This window comes from Stenella coeruleoalba (assembly GCF_951394435.1).
Source record: "Stenella coeruleoalba genome assembly, chromosome: 7".
In the NCBI taxonomy this organism is placed as follows: Eukaryota; Metazoa; Chordata; class Mammalia; order Artiodactyla; family Delphinidae; genus Stenella; species Stenella coeruleoalba.
In genome coordinates, this window is record NC_137153.1 from 53,127,065 (window position 1) to 53,148,795 (window position 21,731).

The 21,731-nt window shown below is 43.7% G+C and overlaps 1 protein-coding gene and 1 pseudogene across 3 annotated transcripts in view; one reads left to right on the top strand and one right to left on the bottom strand.

Moving 5' to 3' along the window:
* The window catches only part of LOC307188701 (uncharacterized protein), an 85,101-nt gene that overhangs the window by 32,731 nt on the left and 30,639 nt on the right, over positions 1-21,731 (bottom strand). For both annotated transcript variants that reach the window (XM_079926183.1, XM_079926182.1), the window contains 2 exons: positions 10,387-12,967; positions 7,397-7,493 (listed from right to left, as the gene is read on the bottom strand). The gene's annotated coding sequence lies outside the window, so the exon portion shown is untranslated. The remainder of the gene's footprint in view (positions 1-7,396; positions 7,494-10,386; positions 12,968-21,731) is intronic.
* Positions 1,648-17,559, top strand: LOC307188892 (interferon alpha-8-like; annotated as a pseudogene). Its single transcript has 2 exons — positions 1,648-1,767; positions 14,420-17,559. The product of its transcript is annotated as an interferon alpha-8-like (transcript).

The window sequence follows — 21,731 nt, forward strand, 5'->3', positions numbered from 1 at the left end:
CACCCCCGCTTGCCGTAACTAGAGAAAGCCCTTGCACAGAAACAAAGACCCAACACAGACCAAAAAAAAAAAAAAAAAAAAAAAAAAAGGCAGCAAGGACTCCCCAAGCTCCACTGTGTTCCTAGAACCTCTAGAAAAAACACTAGTTCACATGAACTCATACATTTTAATCCTGAGCTGATACCCTCTTCCCTGAGTTCCTTAGAATCAGGTAACCCAAGCTCAAACCATGTACAAATCCCCTTACCCCTCCTTCCTACTGAGCCTCATCATGGTTCTTCATGGTGAGTACTCTCACTTGCTGCAAGTTAGGACACCTGACTTGGGTTAACTATAGAGCTGATCCTGGGGCGTCTAGCTGGGCTTCATTACAACTCCAGGAAAGGAAGTCACGTGAGAGCATCCAGAGAGAACTAGCACAGTCTTCCAACTGTGCTCTTAGTGGTCAGAGAGAAGAGAATTTGGTGTTAATTTTTTTGGAGGCTACTAATTTTTTGGGGGGGTGAGGGTGGAACATGCTCCCTTTTACTTTATGCATATAAGTAATGTTTTTAACTGTTCAAAAAATATCTGCAAGATTTGAGAAAAGCTCTGTTTCCTTCAACTAATGTGACAAGAAAAAAGGTCCAGAGATTTAGGTCTGTCCATAATATTCTCATAGCTATAGTGTATACGTATTGTACATTAAAAACTCAGCATTGTTGTGACCACCTAGAGGGGTGGGATACGGAGGGTGGGAGGGAGACTCAAGAGGGAGGAGATATGAGGGAGGAGATATGGGGATATATGTATATGTGTAGCTGATTCATTTTGTTATACAGCAGAAACTAACACAACATTGTAAAGCAATTATACTCCAATAAAGATGTTAAAAAAAAGAAATACTGGCATCAAAGCATAAAAAAAGTAAATAAAAAAAACCTCAGCAATGTGAAAACATCTTGTACCCAAGTCCCTTGAAATAAGATTATCAAAAGCACTGATTTTGAAGACTTCCTGGAAGATAAAAACATATTTCATAGTCTTCGCTCTAAGAGCAGATCGCACAACTTAAAACCACACAGCAAGAGAAATAGAGCAAGACTCTGACATTTTATCTTCCAAGAACAGCAACAATGCTGACTCCCACCCCATGTGTGCCTTGAAAACTATGCCATTTCTCACCAACTTGAGGTTGGTCTACTTCATCCCTCTTTAAATATGGAAAGGCTTGTATTGGGCTGCACCCCGAAGGCCTCCAAGCCCCGTGGCTGCCCAGCCTGAAGACCTAAGAAAGAGCCCACAGACAGCGGAAACATTAATGTCTTACTGGACAGGGAATCTTAAGAAAAAGGTCCTGCAGCGACACCCCGTGGACAGCAAGCAAGACGTGGCAGCAATCTTACCTATTTCAGGGAAGCTACTATTATACAGGCAATTTTCATCAGATTGGCTCACCAGTTACCAAGGAAAAAAGTAGCAGGGGCTCTTCCATCACAACCCCTCAGGTTAATGACCAACATCAGAGCAGATACTGATATTTCCCTTTTATGAGCTAGCAGGTGGAGCCGTTTTGGCCTAAGCATTAGAACAATCACTAGGCGGGCCCGGGGCGAGCACGCTGGTGGGCGTGGGGTGTGAGGGAAGTGGGGGCTGGTCTAGCGGGGGATGCACGAAGAGCAAGAGAACAGCCGTCCTGAGTGTCCTGACCACACACCCCACCCCTACGCACCCTACACGACCCTTATATCTCCGTCCGCCCCTCTTCCGAGACACCCCCGGGGTCAGGTACATAGCGGCGCACCGCAACCAGATACCACAAATGCAATACACACAACAGCTGCTAAGAAGTGTCAAGAGTAAGCTAGGCCCTTGGCACACAGGGCAGGAAGAAGGCAAGAGTCTTCAGTTGCCCCCCGTATGGCGGCATGAGCCAGGTGGATTTCCCATGGCATCTCGCTGCACACCCAGCCATCAGACTCATTTTGCAGCCTGGCCACCACGGTGGCCCAGTCCACAAGCTGATTCCCTGCCCTCAGGCTAGCGAGGAAGTCTAGCAATACAATACAGGGAGGTCGTGACCAGTAAGCAAAATACAAGCCTTAACAGCATTCTGAGATAATACCACCCCTACCTGTGGTTTCTGTCCTGGCCTGCAGTACCATACCGCCTGTCCACCCTCAGTCCCCACAGCCGGCGCCAAATAATGGAGCCTTTCAATTAGCAAGGCATCAGCAGGGTTGGAAGGCAGGTGGAAATACCAGCACTTATCTTTACCAGGCCATTCCTTAACTGCATGGCCAAGAAAGTGGGATTCCTTGGTTGATATCGATGTCTATGGTGAGAAAAGAAGACAAGAAAGAGTACAGTCATTCTGAAAAAAAGACCACACAACGGGCAAAACAGGTCTTGCAAGCTAGAGAACAAAGGCCAAGGGGTCCTGAGTTTTGGGGGTGGGATAAGAGAGGGGGGGAACAGCCTCCCAGGAATAAATGATCTCTGTTACATTAACGAGTATACCTAGTTGCCACAAGGGAACAAGCTCAACTGCAGATTTCAACCTTACCTGTTCCGGGGCTCTCTTGCAGAAGCTCCTCACGCACCCCTTTCCCCTCCCAGAAGTGTTCCCTAACCTGAGCGCCACCATGGAGCCTCCTGCTTCCGAACGAAGATGTGTGACGATCTCTGGAAACTGTCAGGGATCATGAGACAAACCCTCTCCTTTGTTATAAAAGCAACTCGCCCCTTCCTCTCAGGAAGCTACTTTTTTTCCTCCGCCCCACACCCCAACCTTCTCCCTTGTGCACACGCTGTCTTTTTTTTTTTTTTTTTTTCCACGGTACACGGGCCTCTCACTGCTGTAGCCTCTCCCGCTGCGGAGCACAGGCTCCGGGCCCGCAGGCCCAGCGGCCATGGCCCATGGGCCCAGCCGCTCCATGGCATGTGGGATCCTCCCGGACCGGGGCACGAACCCGTGTCCCCTGCATCGGCAGGCGGACTCTCAACCACTGTGCCACCAGGGAAGCCCAAGCTGTATCTTTTAATAAAAATCTTTGCTTGCCTAAGAGTCTTGTGGAAGTGGTATCATTTCTGTGGTACTGCTGCCCAAGAATCTGGAAAGGGCCCGGTAACAATGGGAGTCCTGTTTCTCTCCCACAGCTGTTCTAGGTCCTGAAGAGTGGTCCTTTGCGTTGCTCTACGCATCATGGAAGCCTTCTGTAACGGCTTCCACCTGTTGTAAGACACTGCAGACTGCATAGGACTGTCGTTCCAACGCAGTGCATCATGGCTCTGTCCCCTTCCACAGCTGGGCCCAGAAGTGCCAGGGTATTAGTACTTTGCCATCGCCAAAGGCCCAAACCACACCCTGCCGGGGAAGTGGCCACACCCAATTCACAAGCCTGTCCTTAATATCCCTGAAGCCTGTGGCTTTTAACTGTTTAGGGGTTTGGGGTTGGGGGTACGCTCCATTACCCAAACAGATAACCCCAGAACCATCTGATAGGAAACCCAGGTCCTCGCGTTTTGCCTTCACCAGCCGGTCCCGGGAAGTCAGATCGGCCACAAGCACAGGGCTGCTACTTTTAAACTGCAAAGAGCCTCTGAGGTTAACAGGATATCATCAGTATAAGGGTCGAGAAAGACATGCCTCATGGTAGACAGCTGCCACAGGTCCCACTTGCCAGTGGATGGCCACCTTGGGATTATCCCCCCACCCTACCCCGTTATCCATCAGTATTTCCCGACATCTCAGCACTCACCGGAGTATCCTCGGCCTCTGGGTTCTTGGCTGGCTCGCCAACTGTTGAGCTGCACCCTGCAGGCCTGCAAGCCTTATAGCTGCCCAATCTCCAGACCCAAGAAAGAGCCCAGAGACGGTGGCAGAGACATCAGTGGTTTACTGGACAGGGGTCTTACGTGTCTGTATTAAAAGGTCCTCAAAGAACACCCAGCCGTGAAACGCAATCGGCCGGCAGCCATGTTTGCCACTCCCCCCGGACACAGGAGACTACCATTTCTAGGGAGAACTGACCTCTGGTTCGCTCATCAGTTACCAAGGACACCAGCAGCTGGGGCAGGTCTCTCACAAGCCCTCAGGTTAATGACCATCACCACCACAGATATTTCCCTTTTATGAACTAGCAGGTCGAGCTGTTTTGGCCTAAGCTTTAGAACAATCACTTGGTGGGGAAGGGGGCAAGCATGTTGGTGTGAGCGGGGTGTGAGTGAAGCAGGGACTGGTCTAGCACGGGATGCACAAAGAGCAAGCGAACAGCCATCTTGAATTGACTAACCATACAGAGTGTCAATTTTTTACAAAAAATTTGTTGGAAATAATATTCTATGACTTCCAAAGGTAGGTTAGGGTTTATCAAGCCTGGCAGTGCACACATTTGAGGCCAGATAATTCTTTGCTGTGGCTGCTGTGCTGTGGGTACTGTAGGGTATTTAGCAGCATCCCTGGCCTCTATCCATTAGATGCCAGTATCAGCCCTCATCACCGGTTGTAACAACTGAAAACGTCTTCAGACATTGCCAAACATGCCCTCGGGGACAAAACTGCTTTCAGAACCAATGGATTAGGTCATAATAGCTTGCTTACTGGGCCACTCACTTCTGAGCCCAAGGTGCCTTTTAAAAAGTTCAACTACACTGAGTCTACCACGCTCACAGAAAAACCAGACCACAAGGAGAGTCACTGTGAGGTGCTTCTGTACCAAGTACCAGCTGAGGTCCCAGCTGAGACTTATTCGCATCAGACAGGCAAGTGAAAGTGCCTACCACATGCCAGGTCAATCCCAGCCACCCAGTGGAGTGTGCTCCTGACGCCCTAGAGATGGTGAAACACAGACCAGCCCTTCCTTCCGTGCCCTGTGGGAATCCCTGGCTCACAGAATCTGTGAGATGAGACATTGATTATTTTGGGTGATAGACTTTGGAGTCATTTGTTTCAAAGCTATAGTACTGGGGACATTGTTTGTTTGTATTGCGAGTGGAGGGCTACAACAATAAACAAACAAGCCCTATTTATCAGATCAGATTGAGTATGAGTGTAAAATCCTTTAAGACTTCAGAAAGATCTAGGTGGTGTCTCAGAGAGTCTTTCAAACAAACAAAGGGCCTTCTGAGGATCCTAGGGAATGCCTCACAGATTCTCTCCATTAAGTGACAGGGCTCTAAAACACCAATTGCTGCCTCACTGGAGACTCATGGGTAGCCCAAGGTGAAAAAGGGTATATATCTGAAGAGATTTGTGGGTGTGCCTCTTATCCAATGGCATTCATTATAAACGGATATACAGCAAACCCAGTAAATGGTTACAGTAATTATATCAGTTTAGACTGAAAGTAATAGCATACACAATAAAGAGAGCTTCAGATCCCCAAACTTTTCCAGAAAGGAAGCAGGATGAGAAGTCTACACGATGTAAAACATAAGCACTTCTTGTGGAAAAGGAAGGATAACTTAAAAGGCAGAGCCAAGAAGCCAGAAAGGAGAAAAATCAGCCTTGGAGAAGAACTCCCAGAGACTTAGAACTGAGCCCTAATCCGAACATTGACACCACCTGCCCTAATAGGGAGCCGAATTACAATAGGCCGGTGACTGCTATGGGCTTTCTGCTTTACCCCATTTTGAACGGGACTATTATAGTATCTTATGCCTGCCTCACCACTGCATGTTGGGAGTAAAGGAACAAATAACCTCTCTATTTAGATTACAGGGCTTCACATTGAGAAGAATGGCACTCAAGGAGCAGTGCTAGAGGAACTGTGCCTGAGGAACTCCATCCACACCTTGATCTGACGGAGATGGTGAAACTCTGGACCTGGATTTTTGCCATAAGATGAGACTTTGGAAGGTTTTGAGAAGTGATGAATGTATTTTACATGTGAAAGGATGTGACGTTTTATGGACTGTAGCAGATTGTATTTTTAAAAGATGGCAGCAACATTTCCCTCATTTCACATATTTTTCTAGAATGTTGAAAATCCTCCAGTAAGAGATATATTGTCTAATTCCTCTCTTCTTGAATATGAATGGGTTTGTGACATCTACAATACATAAAAATGATACTGTGATTTCTGAGGCGTGGTCCTAAAAGGTAATGCTGCTTCCGCCTTGCTGACTGAGCCTTCATACGAGAAGTGCTATCACTCTGAGTATCACTCTTAGCCACTGAGCCACCAGGGAAGTCCGAGCAGATTACATTTAAAAGAAATATCTTCCTTCTGACCTTTTCAAAGATAACAGGAAAATAAATAATATATAACTTAGACCTTCGAATCAAGTGGGATCTTTTTCTTAACAAGTTGTCAGGAAAACTCAGGGATTAAGGAAAAATATTTTGACTCTTGAGATACAGAACTTCACAGACTTTCACTGGTCATGAAGTTCAGCAAGCGGTTATTTTCACTGCCCTCATTAAGACTGGTTATTGATTAAAGGAACTGTTGATGCAAATACTTAGACCAGTCCATGCTTAGGGTACCATTGGTTCAATGGCCTTCAAATTTAAAAAAAAAAAAAGAATAAGTGGGACTTTCCTGGTGGTCCAGTGGGTAAGACTCTACACCCCCAATGCAGGGGGCCTGGGTTCGATCCCTGGTCAGGGAACTAGATCCCGCATGCCATGCCGCAACTAAGAAATCTGCATGCAGCAACTAAAAGATCCCGTATGCCGTGACGAAGATCCCACATGCCACGACGAAGATCTCACATGCCACAACTAAGACCCTGCGCAGCCAAAATAAATGAAAAAAAAAAAGAAAATTGTTTAAAAAAACTATTTTGGACTGACCTCTAGAGGGGAAACAAGGTCTCAATTTCTTCCAAAACCACAAATTTGATTCTATTTGTTTGTGCTCCAAAGGAAAGAGATTCCAGGTGAGTAAGTAAAGACCAGTGAAGCCACTGAATACTGGTATCCATTAATATATCAGTGTTCAGGGACTTCCCTGGTGGTCCAGTGGGTAAGACTCTGCACTCCCAATGCAGGGGGCCTGGGTTTGATCCCTGGTCGGGGAGCTAGATCCTGCATGCATGCCACAACTAAGCATCCACATGCCACTACTAAAGAGTCCACATGCCGCAACTAAAGGATCTCGCATGTCGCAGCAAAGATCCCGTGCCACAACTAAGACCCAGCGCAGCCAAAATAAATAAACAAATATTAAAATATATACATATATATATATATATCAGTGTTCAAACCTAGATACTGGTATCCCTGAGGGTACATGATTACTTTCCAGGGGCATGCAAGCACATTGATTTTAAGAACACATTTTTTACATCCTCAGCATCGATAAACATCCTTGATGAAACTGATCAGCCAGAGAAGAGAGATGGAAGTTTGGCCCATCGCCATTCTCACATTTAGACTTTACATCACTTTGTAAAATAAAGTCCTTCTTACCCATTCCAAGCCTCAGCCTGGCGCACTGCCTCAGGGTACAAAACCTCTGTGACACCAGAGGGACAATTCCAGAAGGCTTAGTTCTTCAGAATGATTCCTTTGATAGAAAAGCAGAGGGGACTTTAATAAGATGTTCATGCTTTATCAGTTACATCCTCTCTCTCCTGTATCAACATCTTTCTTTTTATTGGCTAGTTCTGATCAACGTTAAATGTGCTTAATTTTCATTTTATCCTAAACATGACTATTCCTCAGCCCTATGACCACTTGTTAGTATTATTTTGCTTCTGTCATTCTGTTCACACCCAAACTTCTTCAATGTTCTCTGGATTATCTGTCCCTATTTCTTCACATGCACCTCCTTCCTCCAATTGCCATAATTTGGCTTCAACCTCCCTGTTCTAATAAAACTGCTCAAAGTTTATAAAAAACTATCAATACATGTTACTGAGATCAGAGATCGCTGTCAGGCAGCCTCAGCTGACATCTCAGAAGCATCGGACACTTGTTACCATGCCCTCCATCTTAAGGTCTGATGCTCATCTGGTCTCCGTGTCACCACCATCCTCTGCTTTTCTGCCCCTCCTCCTCTCCTTCCTTTGTTGACTGCTCCCTCTCATCTTAGGGAATTGGTGTTCCACAAATTCCACGCTAGTCCCACACTTCATCCTCTCTGCACATACACTCTCAACCTCCCAAATACTTCCAAATGTCCTATGACTGTGACCTCCATATGCATGTCTTTCCCCAGAATCTTATCTCCAAACATTAGATCCATATTTCTACATGCTAGAATATCTAGAATATCTCCACTTCACGTGTTCAAAATTGAATACATATTTTTCAAACTTTCTCGCCCTTCTATGTTCCTTGTTTGAATGGGCCCCAATCATTCTGCAGCCCAAGATAGAGACATGGACATTATCATTGAGTTCTCAACTTCCTCAAAGCCCATAGCCAATAAATCATCACAGATTCTTCTTCTGACATCATACTCATGGCCACCCATCATCTGTACAACAGCCTTTCCACATGAAGGGATATGCCTACCTTATGAATCCTATTTCTTTCATTGCAGTTGTTTTAAAATATAGTCACAGACTGTCTCATACTCTTTCCTGTCCCTTCCCTTCACTATGTGCTTGATGTAGCAACTTCCCTCTAATCAATACACAACACAGGTTGAAGTGATGGTGTGTAACTTATAAGACTCTGTCATAAAACAATTTACTGCCTTCTCCACTTCTGGTTTTCATTACTCACTTTGGTAGAAGCCAGCTGTTGTGAGGACACATCACAGGGCTTATTGGAGGGGCTCAGGTGACTGTGATGAGGAACTGAGGCTTCCTGGCAGTGGTCATGTGAATGACCCATGTTAGAAGCAGATCCTCCAACCCAAGTCAAGCCTTCAGGTGACTGCAGGCCAGCTGACATCCTGACCGCCACCTCATGAGAGACCCTGAGCCCACTGAAAGCGCTCTCAAATTCTTGATTCATAAAAACTGTTAGGTAATAGACTAGTGGTTAACGCCACTAAATCTTTAGGTTATTAATTATGCATCAATAGAACACTAATTTACCAATGTAGGAGACCCAATGCAAATTTCTAGCCTCCTTTGCAGATAGAATGCAGGCACTTGAATAAGACTTTGCCAATCTGAAGCACCTGTGTGACATTTTGATCCAGAGTGAAAAATGAGAAGATATAGGCTCTGTGTGGCGATTCCATGTTTGCTGGCTGAAGTAGTGGTTTCCCATGGTGGCAAGTTCAAGTTTCCAGGAAAGAAATGGCATCAAAACATGGCATTTCCTTTCAGTTCCTACTGGGATATCGGCAAAAACATAAACAGAATTAACGAAACTATTTATGTGCCTTTTGGATTTTAAGAGTGACTGAAGGTTTAAGGGCACTCTGTACCTCTTTAAAAGCAAAAGAGTGAAGTAAGCCGGAAAGAGATAAACAAATATCGTATATTAACGCATATATGTGGAAGCTAGAAAAATGGTACAGAGGAACCTATTTGCAGGGCAGGAATAGAGACGCAGACATAGAGAACAGAAGTGTGTACATGGTGGAGGGGGAAGGGGAGGGTGGGATAAACTGGGGGATTAGGATTGATGTATATACACTACCATGTGTAAAACAGATAGCTAGGAGGAACCTGCTGTTTGGCACAGGGAGCTCAGCTCGGTGCTCTGTGATGACCTAGGTGGGATGGGGGATGGGTGGGAGGGAGGTCCAAGAGGGAGGGGATATTTGTAGACATATATCTGATTCACTTCATTGTACAGCAGAAACTAACACAACATTTTAAAGCAATTATACTCCAATAAAAAAATAAGAAAATAAAAGCAAAAGTAAGATTCAGCGGACTTCCCTAGCAGTCCAGCAGTTAAGACTGTGGTTCCACTGCAGCGGGCATGGGTGTGATCCCTGCTCAGGGAACTAAGATCCCAGGTGTTGTGCACGGCCAAAAAAAAAAAAGTTAAGACTCAGCACTTAAAATATAGATTAAATCACACCCACAAAGCAAAATAAAACAAAAGGCAAAGCTTGTCATATTATAACATAAATAGTAAAATTTGCAAATATAGCAATTATCCTAAGATAATAAATACTAATTATTGCAAATCAAAATGAAATTTCTTTCTATTCAAAACTACAGTTTCTTATTATTGATAAAAATCTGCCAAAATGACTCAATATATTTTTTAACAGAAGCGGACAAAAAAAGTCTTTGAACTGAGTAAATATTTACAAGATTGAGGCCACTAATAAGTGCAGCCAGCCCTGCAAACACATGGGTTCAACCACTACAGGTTGAAAATACTTGAAGAAAAAATTCCAGAAAGTTCCAAAAAGCAAAGCTTGAATTTGCCACGCGCCAGCAACTATTTATAGCATTTACATTGTATTAGGTATTATAAGTAATCTAGAGGTGATTTAAAGTATATGGGAGATGTATGTAGGTTATATTCAAATACTATACCATCTTATATAAGGAACTTGAAGATCCACACGGTATCCGTGGAGGTCCGGGAACCTCTCCCCCTCGGGTACTGAGGGAGGACTGCAGATGAGACATACTGTGGAAGCTTAAGTCTCCTTTTCAACTTCCTGAGTTTTCTGATGAGCTTATTAAGACAAAGAAAGCATTTATTGATTTTCATGTCTTAACTTCCAGTATCACAACGTCCCAGGCACAGCAGTTGTGTACTTTGCTTCTCAGATCGACCCTGGTACTTTGCGTTATTTTGGGGTTTTTTTTTCCTCCTTTTTGTTGTTTTCGGCCAGGTCCAGCGGCTTGTGGGATCAGGGACTGCATCCGAGTCACAGCAGTGAAGGCGCCGAGTCCAAACCACTGGAGCACCAGGGAATTCCCTGAGGCTGGTACTTTGGAAGGAGTTCTTCAAAGTCTGGCTGGAGTCCTCATTGCTCAGAAAGTCTTTCCATCTCCATTTTCTGCACCAAACAGGTCTCCAAAAATTCTAGCTGCTGAGCAGTCCAATGAGGATTATCATCCCTTCTTGCTGAAAAAGTTGAAGATCTGCTAGATTACCGCATGGAGAAAGAGGTAGCCTGAGCTATTTGCAACTGGCTGCTCCTGGAGGAACCTGAAAACCTTCTTGTCCTTCAGGCAGGAAAACAAGAAAGATTCTTCCATTAGGTGCAGAACTTGTGAGGGTCTCCTGCTTTGGCAGGCCGTGGTTCGGGGCTGGTCACAGCTAAGGGTGCAGACAGGGCTGGAGAACGTCATCCTGGGTGTCCTCAGTGAGGAGGGTGGCAGGCCCCGGTGAGCCTGGTGATGCAGGTGTCTGGCTGTGGGAGCCTGTATCCAGCTGCTCTGAGTACCTGCCTGCAAGTGAGATTCTTAAATAGTACAAGGTTGTCAATTCTGTACTTATGCCAATGTTGTTTCTAAGTTTTTCCAATTTCTATTCAATTTATCGGCAACAGATAATGTCCCAACTTCAACGCTTTTGTTTATTACGCTGGAAATGAAACACATTCATGGAAAAGGACAGAGTATAAATCCAATAGGATGTACTCATCCAAATGAGACTCAAGGTTGAAATAAAATCTGAGTCTCAATCTGTGTCTTTTAAAATTCTAATAAGAGTACTTAGACATTTGACATTTTACTGTACGTTCATGCTTTGTAATGCACCAAAATACAACTAGCCTCGCCTCTCTCCATGTCCCCTTTAAGGAGCTAAGACATTAGATTTGAATTCTTCCACATGACTTTATAGGAGTCATAGCTCATGTTTCCAGACATAGTCTACGGATAAGAGTGGCATAAATGTTAACACCAAGGGCTAATTCATACCATTCTCTTCCTTCTGTCACCAAAAGTGTGCTCACCACATATATATGTGACAATGTGCTTGGCAATATGGATTCCAGAAAAGTAAGGCAGGGATGGTGACTGCCCTCCAGGGAGCAGGGAGGACAGACTTTAGAGGCAGGATTAGGATGAGGGAAGCACCACGTGCTCAGTGCAGCTGAGGGCCAGTGCTCAGAGCTGATGAAGAGGAGGGCCTGGGAGCAGCAGAAGGCTCCACTCTGACAAAAATCTGGGGCTCCTCAATTTAAATGACATCAGATTTTGATTTCCTCTTCTAAAAAACTGAGACAACTCAAGTAGTTGTCACACAGGCAAATGTAAAGATTAAATGAAGTTTGCAAATTATAGTCTGAGAATCTGAATTTAGTGAACATAGCTGCCTTTAGCATTAATGTGACATATAGTAACTCGTAGAGTCCATGATCAGCCCCGCCAAGAAAGGCTTTGACTGCCACTACCTTAACACTGTCAGGGGTCTGCGTGTTGAGGCCCCAAATGCAAACTGCAGGAGAGGGGTTGCCTTCTGGACTGCGAAGGAGCAAAGCCCAAGTTTCCAGGCCTAGAGCAGTGTCTGGTACATTAAGGAGAGAAATCCTACAGCACTTGAAACATTTGCAGAGAACCAGCATCGAGGAGGAATGGCTGCTCTGTGAATAGTATAAATGAGATCAACGGTCCCTTCCCTCATCCTCAGTCTCAGGCCACCTCTGGTGATATTATTTTAAGACAAAGGTGTTTTTAAATGTTATGGGGACCAGGAAATGGGTTATAAAATGTAGATGGGGCAGAGGGTGACGAGAAATGGGCCATTCCTATATTTTTAGCTATGGAAGATCACAACATTACTTTGAAAGCTATTTCCTGGTTATTTGGGTAAAGAAAGGGAGGGCTTCCCTCAAGCATGGAATGTAAGAAGGCACCAAATCTAAGTGATCAAGATAAATCGTATTTTAACGCAATATATAAAAATGAAAATACCAAAACATACATGCTGAAGAAAATAGCAAAATTTTAAATAAAGACAGAAATGACCCTGCATTTGGATGACGCTGACAGTCTTACAGAGGAAGGCTTCACGTTGCCAGTGAAATTTGGGTAATTTCTGTTTAGTCTATAAAATTCTTACCAGAGAAAATGAGAAGATCAGACCTGGTAAATGTCCTGAGCTTCTTGTCCAGGACACTAATAACTCTTCTTTCTACACTACAGTCAAGCTGGAGTCCTGAGAAAGGGGTTTCAGAAACTCGAGTTAAATAAAAATTATTTAAGACTGTCAGAGTCACAAGAACTTGTCAAACACTGCAGTTCTCTCAAACAGGCAAAGAAGTCATCTTGAAAATATTAATGAGTTTGCTTCCACTAAAACTAGGAAAGTAAAATTATATTAAATTCTTGTTTTAGTATAAAGAAACTATAGTTTAAATAGTTTAATAAAATGCTGTTTTAATACCCATATATTATAATATCCTACCTTCAAGATTTAAATATTTTCAGAAAATATCTTAAAATATAAAAAATTCTAAAATATTTAATTTAAGTCAAGCAATATAAGTTTAATTTAAAAATATAAAAAATAAAATGCTGTGAGTTTTTTTTTTTTTTCTTTCTGCGGTAGGCGGGCCTCTCACTGCTGTGGCCTCTCCCGTTGCGGAGCAAAAGCTCCGGACGCGCAGGCCCTGCGGCCATGGCTCACAGGCCCAGCTGCTCCGCGGCATGTGGGATCCTCCCGGACCGGGCCACGAACCCGTGTGCCCTGCATCGGCAGACGGACTCTCAACCCCTGCGCCACCAGGGAAGCCCCCTGTGAGTTTTTTAATGTTCCTACTTTTCAGTTATTCAGTACTTCCTCCCCCACGTTAACGCTGTATCCTTGAAAGACACCATGAAGTCCCAGAGCATCTACAGGGGCGCTCAGCTCCCGCGTCCTCGGCCCCGGTAGTGGCCGCGCTCCCACTCACCCCCAGGGCGTCCCCAACACCGTCCGGGCGTCCCATCGCCGCCGCCGCGTTCCCCTTTCTCTGGGCCGTCGCAGCACAGCGCCAGAAACGAGCCCGAATCTGTAAAATCGGCCCCAGCTCGCTCTGATTCCCAGCTTCAAACCTCAGAAAACGGCTTCTTTCTCCAAAATGGACTCGCTCAAGTTCAGTATTTCTAAATACTGAAATAGCGCCAGAAATGAGCCCGAATCTGTAAAATCAGCCCCAACTCGCTTCCCAGCTTCAAACCCCTCAGAAAACGGCTTCTTTCCCAAAAATGGCCTCGCTCAAGTTTCTGTGCGAAAATAAAGCACAATACTCAGGGGAAAGCCCGAAAATGCAAGGTTCCAGCTTCCAACCAGACAAAATTGTCGCTGGCGCGGCCGCGACAAGCCTCCCACTGGAGAACTCAGCATCGCGAAGACAAAAGTTTTTTTCTCACTATTAAATCAGTATAAAGTTGCTCCGTGAGGATGTAACTCAACTTTCTCTCGCGCTGCCCAAACCGCGGAAACTGCAAACTCTCATAAGTCAGCGTTTCCCTAGCCGAACCCATCAAAAGACATCCGGCGCTCCGTCGCTGCCGCCTAGAGAAGCGCGCTGTCCCGGGTTCCAGGGAAGGAACCTTCCTGCTAATTATTTAGTGGTGCCCGCGCGCCCCCTCGCGGCCATCTCGTGAACCACTGAAATTCTCAAAGGCCCAGATCTATTTGTTAGTGGCAGGAGTGATACTCTGCTCCATCCCTGCTCGCCCTCTTGGCTGGAACTTGCCTTGGATCCAGAGCCTACAGAACAGGGAATTCTTCATACTTTTGAGACAGATGAAGAAGATCCCGTTTCAGTCATGCCTAGAGGACAGAACCGACTTCAAATTTCCTTGGAAAAGAGGGAATATCACAGAAATCCTGACGACTCAAGGCACCGGCTACCACCATCTGATGCTCCAGCAGGTGGTAACTTCTTCAAAAAGGAGGAAAGCGAAGCTGCTTGGAACAACACCCTACTCCATAAACTACCCTCTAGCCTTGATCACACCTTGGAACTACTGCATAAGCAAGTGGAAAATGACAATCTGGACTGTCCATATTTGGGAATTGTTGTCTGGAAATATTTCCAAAGAATCCATCTCTATCTGAAGGAAAACGAATACAGCCCCTGTGTCTGGGAGGTTATCAGAGGAGAAATTAAAGTGTTCCTTTCTCTCATGTAATAATTCTCCAATTACTGTCAACAAATAAAGAAGAAAGGTACACCTGTGACACTTCTAATCAAATGATTATTGTCTGTTTAGTCCTCTAAGATACGTCCACTCATGTTTCTGCACATGGTGAAAAATATCTGAAGTGTCATGAGTTTACAAAAATATATTTACAAAGAAGAACACAATCTATTTTCTTATACAAGTAATTTTACAATGTGCTTTCTAAAATCTGTTTAACTTCTTGGAGGGTATTTGGATTCCCAACTATGACGTTTATTTTAAAATGGAAAGGTTGTTAGCATAGTATGCTGTTCAACACATTTGTCAGTTAATTTCATGCTAGCTGCTGTCACAGAGAAACAGAAAGATGTCAGTAATTGGGTCATTATAGAAATTTACCTTTCCATCCTTAAGAGAAAAATGCAGGCATTCCTAATCAGATGAATTTTCTAGCTGGCCTCCTCTAAACAGTGATGTAGGGACATGGGTGCCCTCTATTGTGTGGCGTTGCTCTATTCAACGTGTGATTTCCGATTTGTGGTGTGTGAGTCTATTCCACTCAGTGGTAAAGGAAAAAGTATGGGGATTACATGGGATGTTTTCAAGGGCCAAGACAGTATAGGGCAATATCACCTCTGCCCACATTAGTTGGCCTGAATCTATTATCATGGGAATCTAAGTGCAAAGAAGTTATTGGGCGACTAATGGAAGAGGAGACAAGTTCAATGAATAAGACTACTTCTCAGTTTTATACTATTTGTACTAATGACATTCTAGAGAAAAGAAACCAAAACAATGTTCTTGCTTCCACCCACATTATAAAAAAAAGTTGACTTGGGGTCTGACTCCACAATTTCAACTTAGGTATGATGACATGGATGTCACTCATCAGAGTTCACAGCGTGATTGACTCTTTGAAAGAAGCATTCAAGTTCATTCCCAAAGGCACAGACTAACAAGGAAAATATCCACAAGTGTAGACACAAGTTGTTTCCTTTTTGCCTGAGAGAGACAAGAAAAGTAGGGCCACGTAGCTCCTTGAAAGTACTTGAGGATGACTGAACTAAAAGTGGAGAGTGGGTCTTCCATTCATGTCCAGGCCCGTGATTCTCATCCTTATCTGCTAAATACTGAAAATGTGAACTTGAAGAAAATAGTGCTGCAAAGTCTTTTAAAAAATACCTCACACAATATTCCATTGTAACTTCCCTTGTAGAACCATAAAGAATTTTAAAGTATGTGTAGATTATTGTCCTTTCACGTCATATCTATCAAATATATCTATCAAATATATGATTGAGCTCCTGAAATGATAGGGACTGGACTAGCTGTCTAGGAAACGGGGTTGGGTAAGATGGTGTCTCTCCCTTTAGGTATTTTACACACTCCTGGAAGGTATTCTGAGGATACAATAGGTCAGGACATGTCTTACTATTTGGGCATCTTCAACAAAATAGCATAGACTGGGTAGTTTGTAAAGAGCAGAAACTACTCACAGTTCCATAGTCTGGAAATCCAAGATCTGGGTGTCAGCGTGGTCCAGTTCTGCTGAAAGCCTGCTTCCAGGTCACACACTGTCCACTTCTCCTTGGCAGAGACTGGGGGATTTACCTGAGACCTCTTTTAAAAGGGCACTAATTCCAATTGTGAGGCCTCCATCGTCATGACCTAATCACCTCCCAAAGGGCCCACCACCTAACACCATCACTTTGGGGATTAGGACTTTAATGAATCTTGTGGGGTACCAAACCTTAAGAACATAAAGGTCTTTAAAGGCTACATACCTGTCATTTAGAAGTAAGAATACATTCATGCTGAGTAAATAAAGATGAAAGGGCAGGTTAGCAGAAAAAAAGAGCAGACCAAGGACTCAGAATCCAAACTCATGGTTTGGGACCTGAAGTCATGCTTTAGTTATTACTGGCCAAATTTTGGAAATCAAACTGAAAGGAGCCCACTCTCCCATGGAACGGAATGAAGATACAGGATGCAACAGATCACTCATCATTCTTTGTGAAGAGTCTCCAAAGATTCTCAGGAGAAACGTAGTAATTGCCACATCAATAAAGATCCACTAAGGAGTAGTATGTGTCTGGTACTGTGAGCTGTGAGATTCAGGAAGAGTCTGAGTTCAGATAGGTGGCTCTGTATATGACACCAGGCTAGTTCTTTTCTATTATAACCTAGTAGAGGGCAAATTAGAGATGAGGCCATCCTCATGAGTTTAATATAGTGCCAGGCAAAGGCTGAAAACTGTGCTGCAACTTGAATGCCCAGAGCCATATGCACCTTAAAGAAAACATAATCCTAGTGGTTTTAGCAATAAACTCAGTAGGCATGACTGATACCAGTAAGGGAAGAGTGGAAATATTAGCCATTTCGATTATAATCCCAGCAAATATGGCCCTGATGAAGCAAAGGAGCTTGGTCATTTGCAAATGCCTTCCAGTAGGGGGAGAAAATCTAAGAAACTGCTTCAGTTAAAACTACCTGTTGAGTGATTACACTGGGCCTGGTGCCGATGATACCGCAGAGAATAAGACAGAGTCCAGTTACTACAGAGCTGCTTTGCCAAAGATGGTCACATACCTATTGTTTGAAGATGGGAATGTAGAGGGCTGAAGCAACATAACTTCCACTGCAAAATAAAAAGTATTAAAGACTGGAGCTGAAAGTTAATTCTTTCCACGACATAATATTTATTCGGTTCTAAATTAATTATGAAGATGGTTTCCTTTGGTTTGAAAAGGATAGACTTGGATTGGCACCTCTAAAAGACCTTAAGGAAATTTGAAATTTAATGCAAAAATAGAGAGAAAGATTCAAATTGATGATGACTGCTAAATCATGCATTCTCACTGGGGATGCTAACTGCTTCCATGGGTACAAACATTAGTTTTTAGGGGTATGACAAATTTTGCTGTTACAATGCTGTGGCACTCCAAAGCTTAACCCTACACAACAAAATCTTATTCCTTAGTATTCATTTTTGTCTTTGGGTTTTCTTGTGTATCATAAATACAAGAAGCATTGACACTGAGTTCATGGAAGATAATCAAACTGCATACACGATCAGTGCTCCACACTATGGTGACTTGATTGCTCACCGGAGGACTTTCTCTCCATCATTTGCTTGATCTCAAAGTAATATTGTGAGAGGTGGCCTTCAGTTACTTCTGAGCTCCCATTGGCTTGTGGATGTTGCTTATGTTTGAGTCTCAGTATGATTTGCGCTATGGGAATTAAATACAAATAGAAAATTGTATTTGCATGTTAAATACAAAAAAGGTTATATTTTATCATTTAATTCTACCGAAGTTGTTCAACACATCCATAATAACAGCAAGTGCTTAACAGAAAAAAATGTTTACAATATCTAGATGAATATCGAGCAGCAGTGAAATTAAAAATTATTTTCTGAAAAAATTTTATTGTATGATATGAAACAAAATTAAAAGTTAAGTATCTAAAAATAAATACTAAGAAAATAATTTTTTTTTTTTTTTTTTTTTTTGTGGTACATGGGCCTCTAGCTGTTGTAGCCTCTCCTGTTGCGGAGCACAGGCTCCAGACGCTCAGGCTCAGCGGCCATGGGCTACGGGCTCAGCCACTCCATGGCATGTGGGATCTTCTAGGACCGGGGCACGAACCCGTGTCCCCTGCATCGGCACGCGGACTCTCAACCACTGCGCCACCAGGGAAGCCCAAGAAAATAATTTCAAAATTTCAATGATTTTGAGCAGTTTTGAATGATTTTTAAGTATATCTATACCTTGGTAGTACTATAAAGTTTATAAATTTTATTTGAATATGTAGTTTGCTACATTCCTGTTTATATAAGTAAATATAGTCATTAAAAGTCACTCTGAAAACTTAGTTGTAAAGTTAAATTAAAATTCAATAGCTTATCAATCAGTGTGATACACCACATCAACAAGTTGAAGAATAAAAAGTATATGATCATCTCAATAGATACAGAAAAATCTTTTGACAAAATTCAACACCCATTTATGAAGAAAACTCTCCACAAAGTGGGCATAGATGGAACCTACCTCAACATAATAAAGACTATATACAACAAACCCACAGCAAATATCACTCTCAATGGTGAAAAACTGAAAGCATTTCCTCTAAGATCAGGAACAAGACAAGGAGGTCCACTCTCACCACTATTATTCAACATAACCTTGGAAGTCCTAGCCACTGGAAGTCCTAGCCACAGCAATCAGAGAAGAATAAGAAATAAAAGGAATCCAAATTGGAAAAGAAGTAAAACTGTCACTGTATGCAGATGACATGATACTATACAGAGAAAATCCTAAAGATGCTACTAGAAAACTACTAGAGCTCATCAATGAATTTGGTAAAGTTGCAGGATACAAACTTAATACACAGAAATCTCTTGCATTCCTATACACTAACAATGAAAGATAAGAGAAATCAAGAAAACAATCCCATTTACCGTCAGATCAAAAACAATAAAACAGCCAGGAATAAACCTACCTAAGGAGGCAGAAGATTTGTACTCAGAAAACTATAAGACGCTGATGAAAGAAATCAAAGATGACCCAAACAGGATTTCCCTGGTGGTGCATTGGTTAAGAATCCGTCTACCAATGCAGGGGACATGGGTTCGAGCCGTGGTCCGGGAAGATCCCACGTGCCGTGGAGCAACTAAGCCCATGTGCCACAACTACTGAGCCCACATGCCACAACTACTGAAGCCCGTGTGCTAGAGCCCGTGCTCTGCAGTGACAAAGCCACTGCAATGAGCCCACACACTGCACCGAAGAGTCACCCCCGCTTGCCGTAACTAGAGAAAGCCCTTGCACAGAAACAAAGACCCAACACAGACCAAAAAAAAAAAAAAAAAAAAAAGGCAGCAAGGACTCCCCAAGCTCCACTGTGTTCCTAGAACCTCTAGAAAAAACACAAGTTCACATGAACTCATACATTTTAATCCTGAGCTGATACCCTCTTCCCTGAGTTCCTTAGAATCAGGTAACCCAAGCTCAAACCATGTACAAATCCCCTTACCCCTCCTTCCTACTGAGCCTCATCATGGTTCTTCATGGTGAGTACTCTCACTTGCTGCAAGTTAGGACACCTGACTTGGGTTAACTATAGAGCTGATCCTGGGGCGTCTAGCTGGGCTTCATTACAACTCCAGGAAAGGAAGTCACGTGAGAGCATCCAGAGAGAACTAGCACAGTCTTCCAACTGTGCTCTTAGTGGTCAGAGAGAAGAGAATTTGGTGTTAATTTTTTTGGAGGCTACTAATTTTTTGGGGGGGTGAGGGTGGAACATGCTCCCTTTTACTTTATGCATATAAGTAATGTTTTTAACTGTTCAAAAAATATCTGCAAGATTTGAGAAAAGCTCTGTTTCCTTCAACTAATGTGACAAGAAAAAAGGTCCAGAGATTTAGGTCTGTCCATAATATTCTCATAGCTATAGTGTATACGTATTGTACATTAAAAACTCAGCATTGTTGTGACCACCTAGAGGGGTGGGATACGGAGGGTGGGAGGGAGACTCAAGAGGGAGGAGATATGAGGGAGGAGATATGGGGATATATGTATATGTGTAGCTGATTCATTTTGTTATACAGCAGAAACTAACACAACATTGTAAAGCAATTATACTCCAATAAAGATGTTAAAAAAAAGAAATACTGGCATCAAAGCATAAAAAAAGTAAATAAAAAAAACCTCAGCAATGTGAAAACATCTTGTACCCAAGTCCCTTGAAATAAGATTATCAAAAGCACTGATTCTGAAGACTTCCTGGAAGATAAAAACACATTTCATAGTCTTCGCTCTAAGAGCAGAACGCACAACTTAAAACCGCACAGCAAGAGAAATAGAGCAAGACGCTGACAGATTTTATCTTCCAAGGACAGCAACAATGCTGACTCCCACCCCAGGTGTGCCTTGAAAACTATGCCATTTCTCACCAACTTGAGGTTGGTCTACTTCATCCCTCTTTAAATATGGAAAGGCTTGTATTGGGCTGCACCCCGAAGGCCTCCAAGCCCCGTGGCTGCCCAGCCTGAAGACCTAAGAAAGAGCCCACAGACAGCGGAAACATTAATGTCTTACTGGACAGGGAATCTTAAGAAAAAGGTCCTGCAGCGACACCCCGTGGACAGCAAGCAAGACGTGGCAGCAATCTTACCTATTTCAGGGAAGCTACTATTATACAGGCAATTTTCATCAGATTGGCTCACCAGTTACCAAGGAAAAAAGTAGCAGGGGCTCTTCCATCACAACCCCTCAGGTTAATGACCAACATCAGAGCAGATACTGATATTTCCCTTTTATGAGCTAGCAGGTGGAGCCGTTTTGGCCTAAGCATTAGAACAATCACTAGGCGGGCCCGGGGCGAGCACGCTGGTGGGCGTGGGGTGTGAGGGAAGTGGGGGCTGGTCTAGCGGGGGATGCACGAAGAGCAAGAGAACAGCCGTCCTGAGTGTCCTGACCACACACCCCACCCCTACACACCCTACACGACCCTTATAATCTCCGTCCGCCCCTCTTCCGAGACACCCCCAGGGTCAGGTACATAGCGGCGCACCGCAACCAGATACCACAAATGCAATACACACAACAGCTGCTAAGAAGTGTCAAGAGTAAGCTAGGCCCTCGGCACACAGGGCAGGAAGAAGGCAAGAGTCTTCAGTTGCCCCCCGTATGGCGGCATGAGCCAGGTGGATTTCCCATGGCATCTCGCTGCACACCCAGCCATCAGACTCATTTTGCAGCCTGGCCACCATGGTGGCCCAGTCCACAAGTTGATTCCCTGCCCTC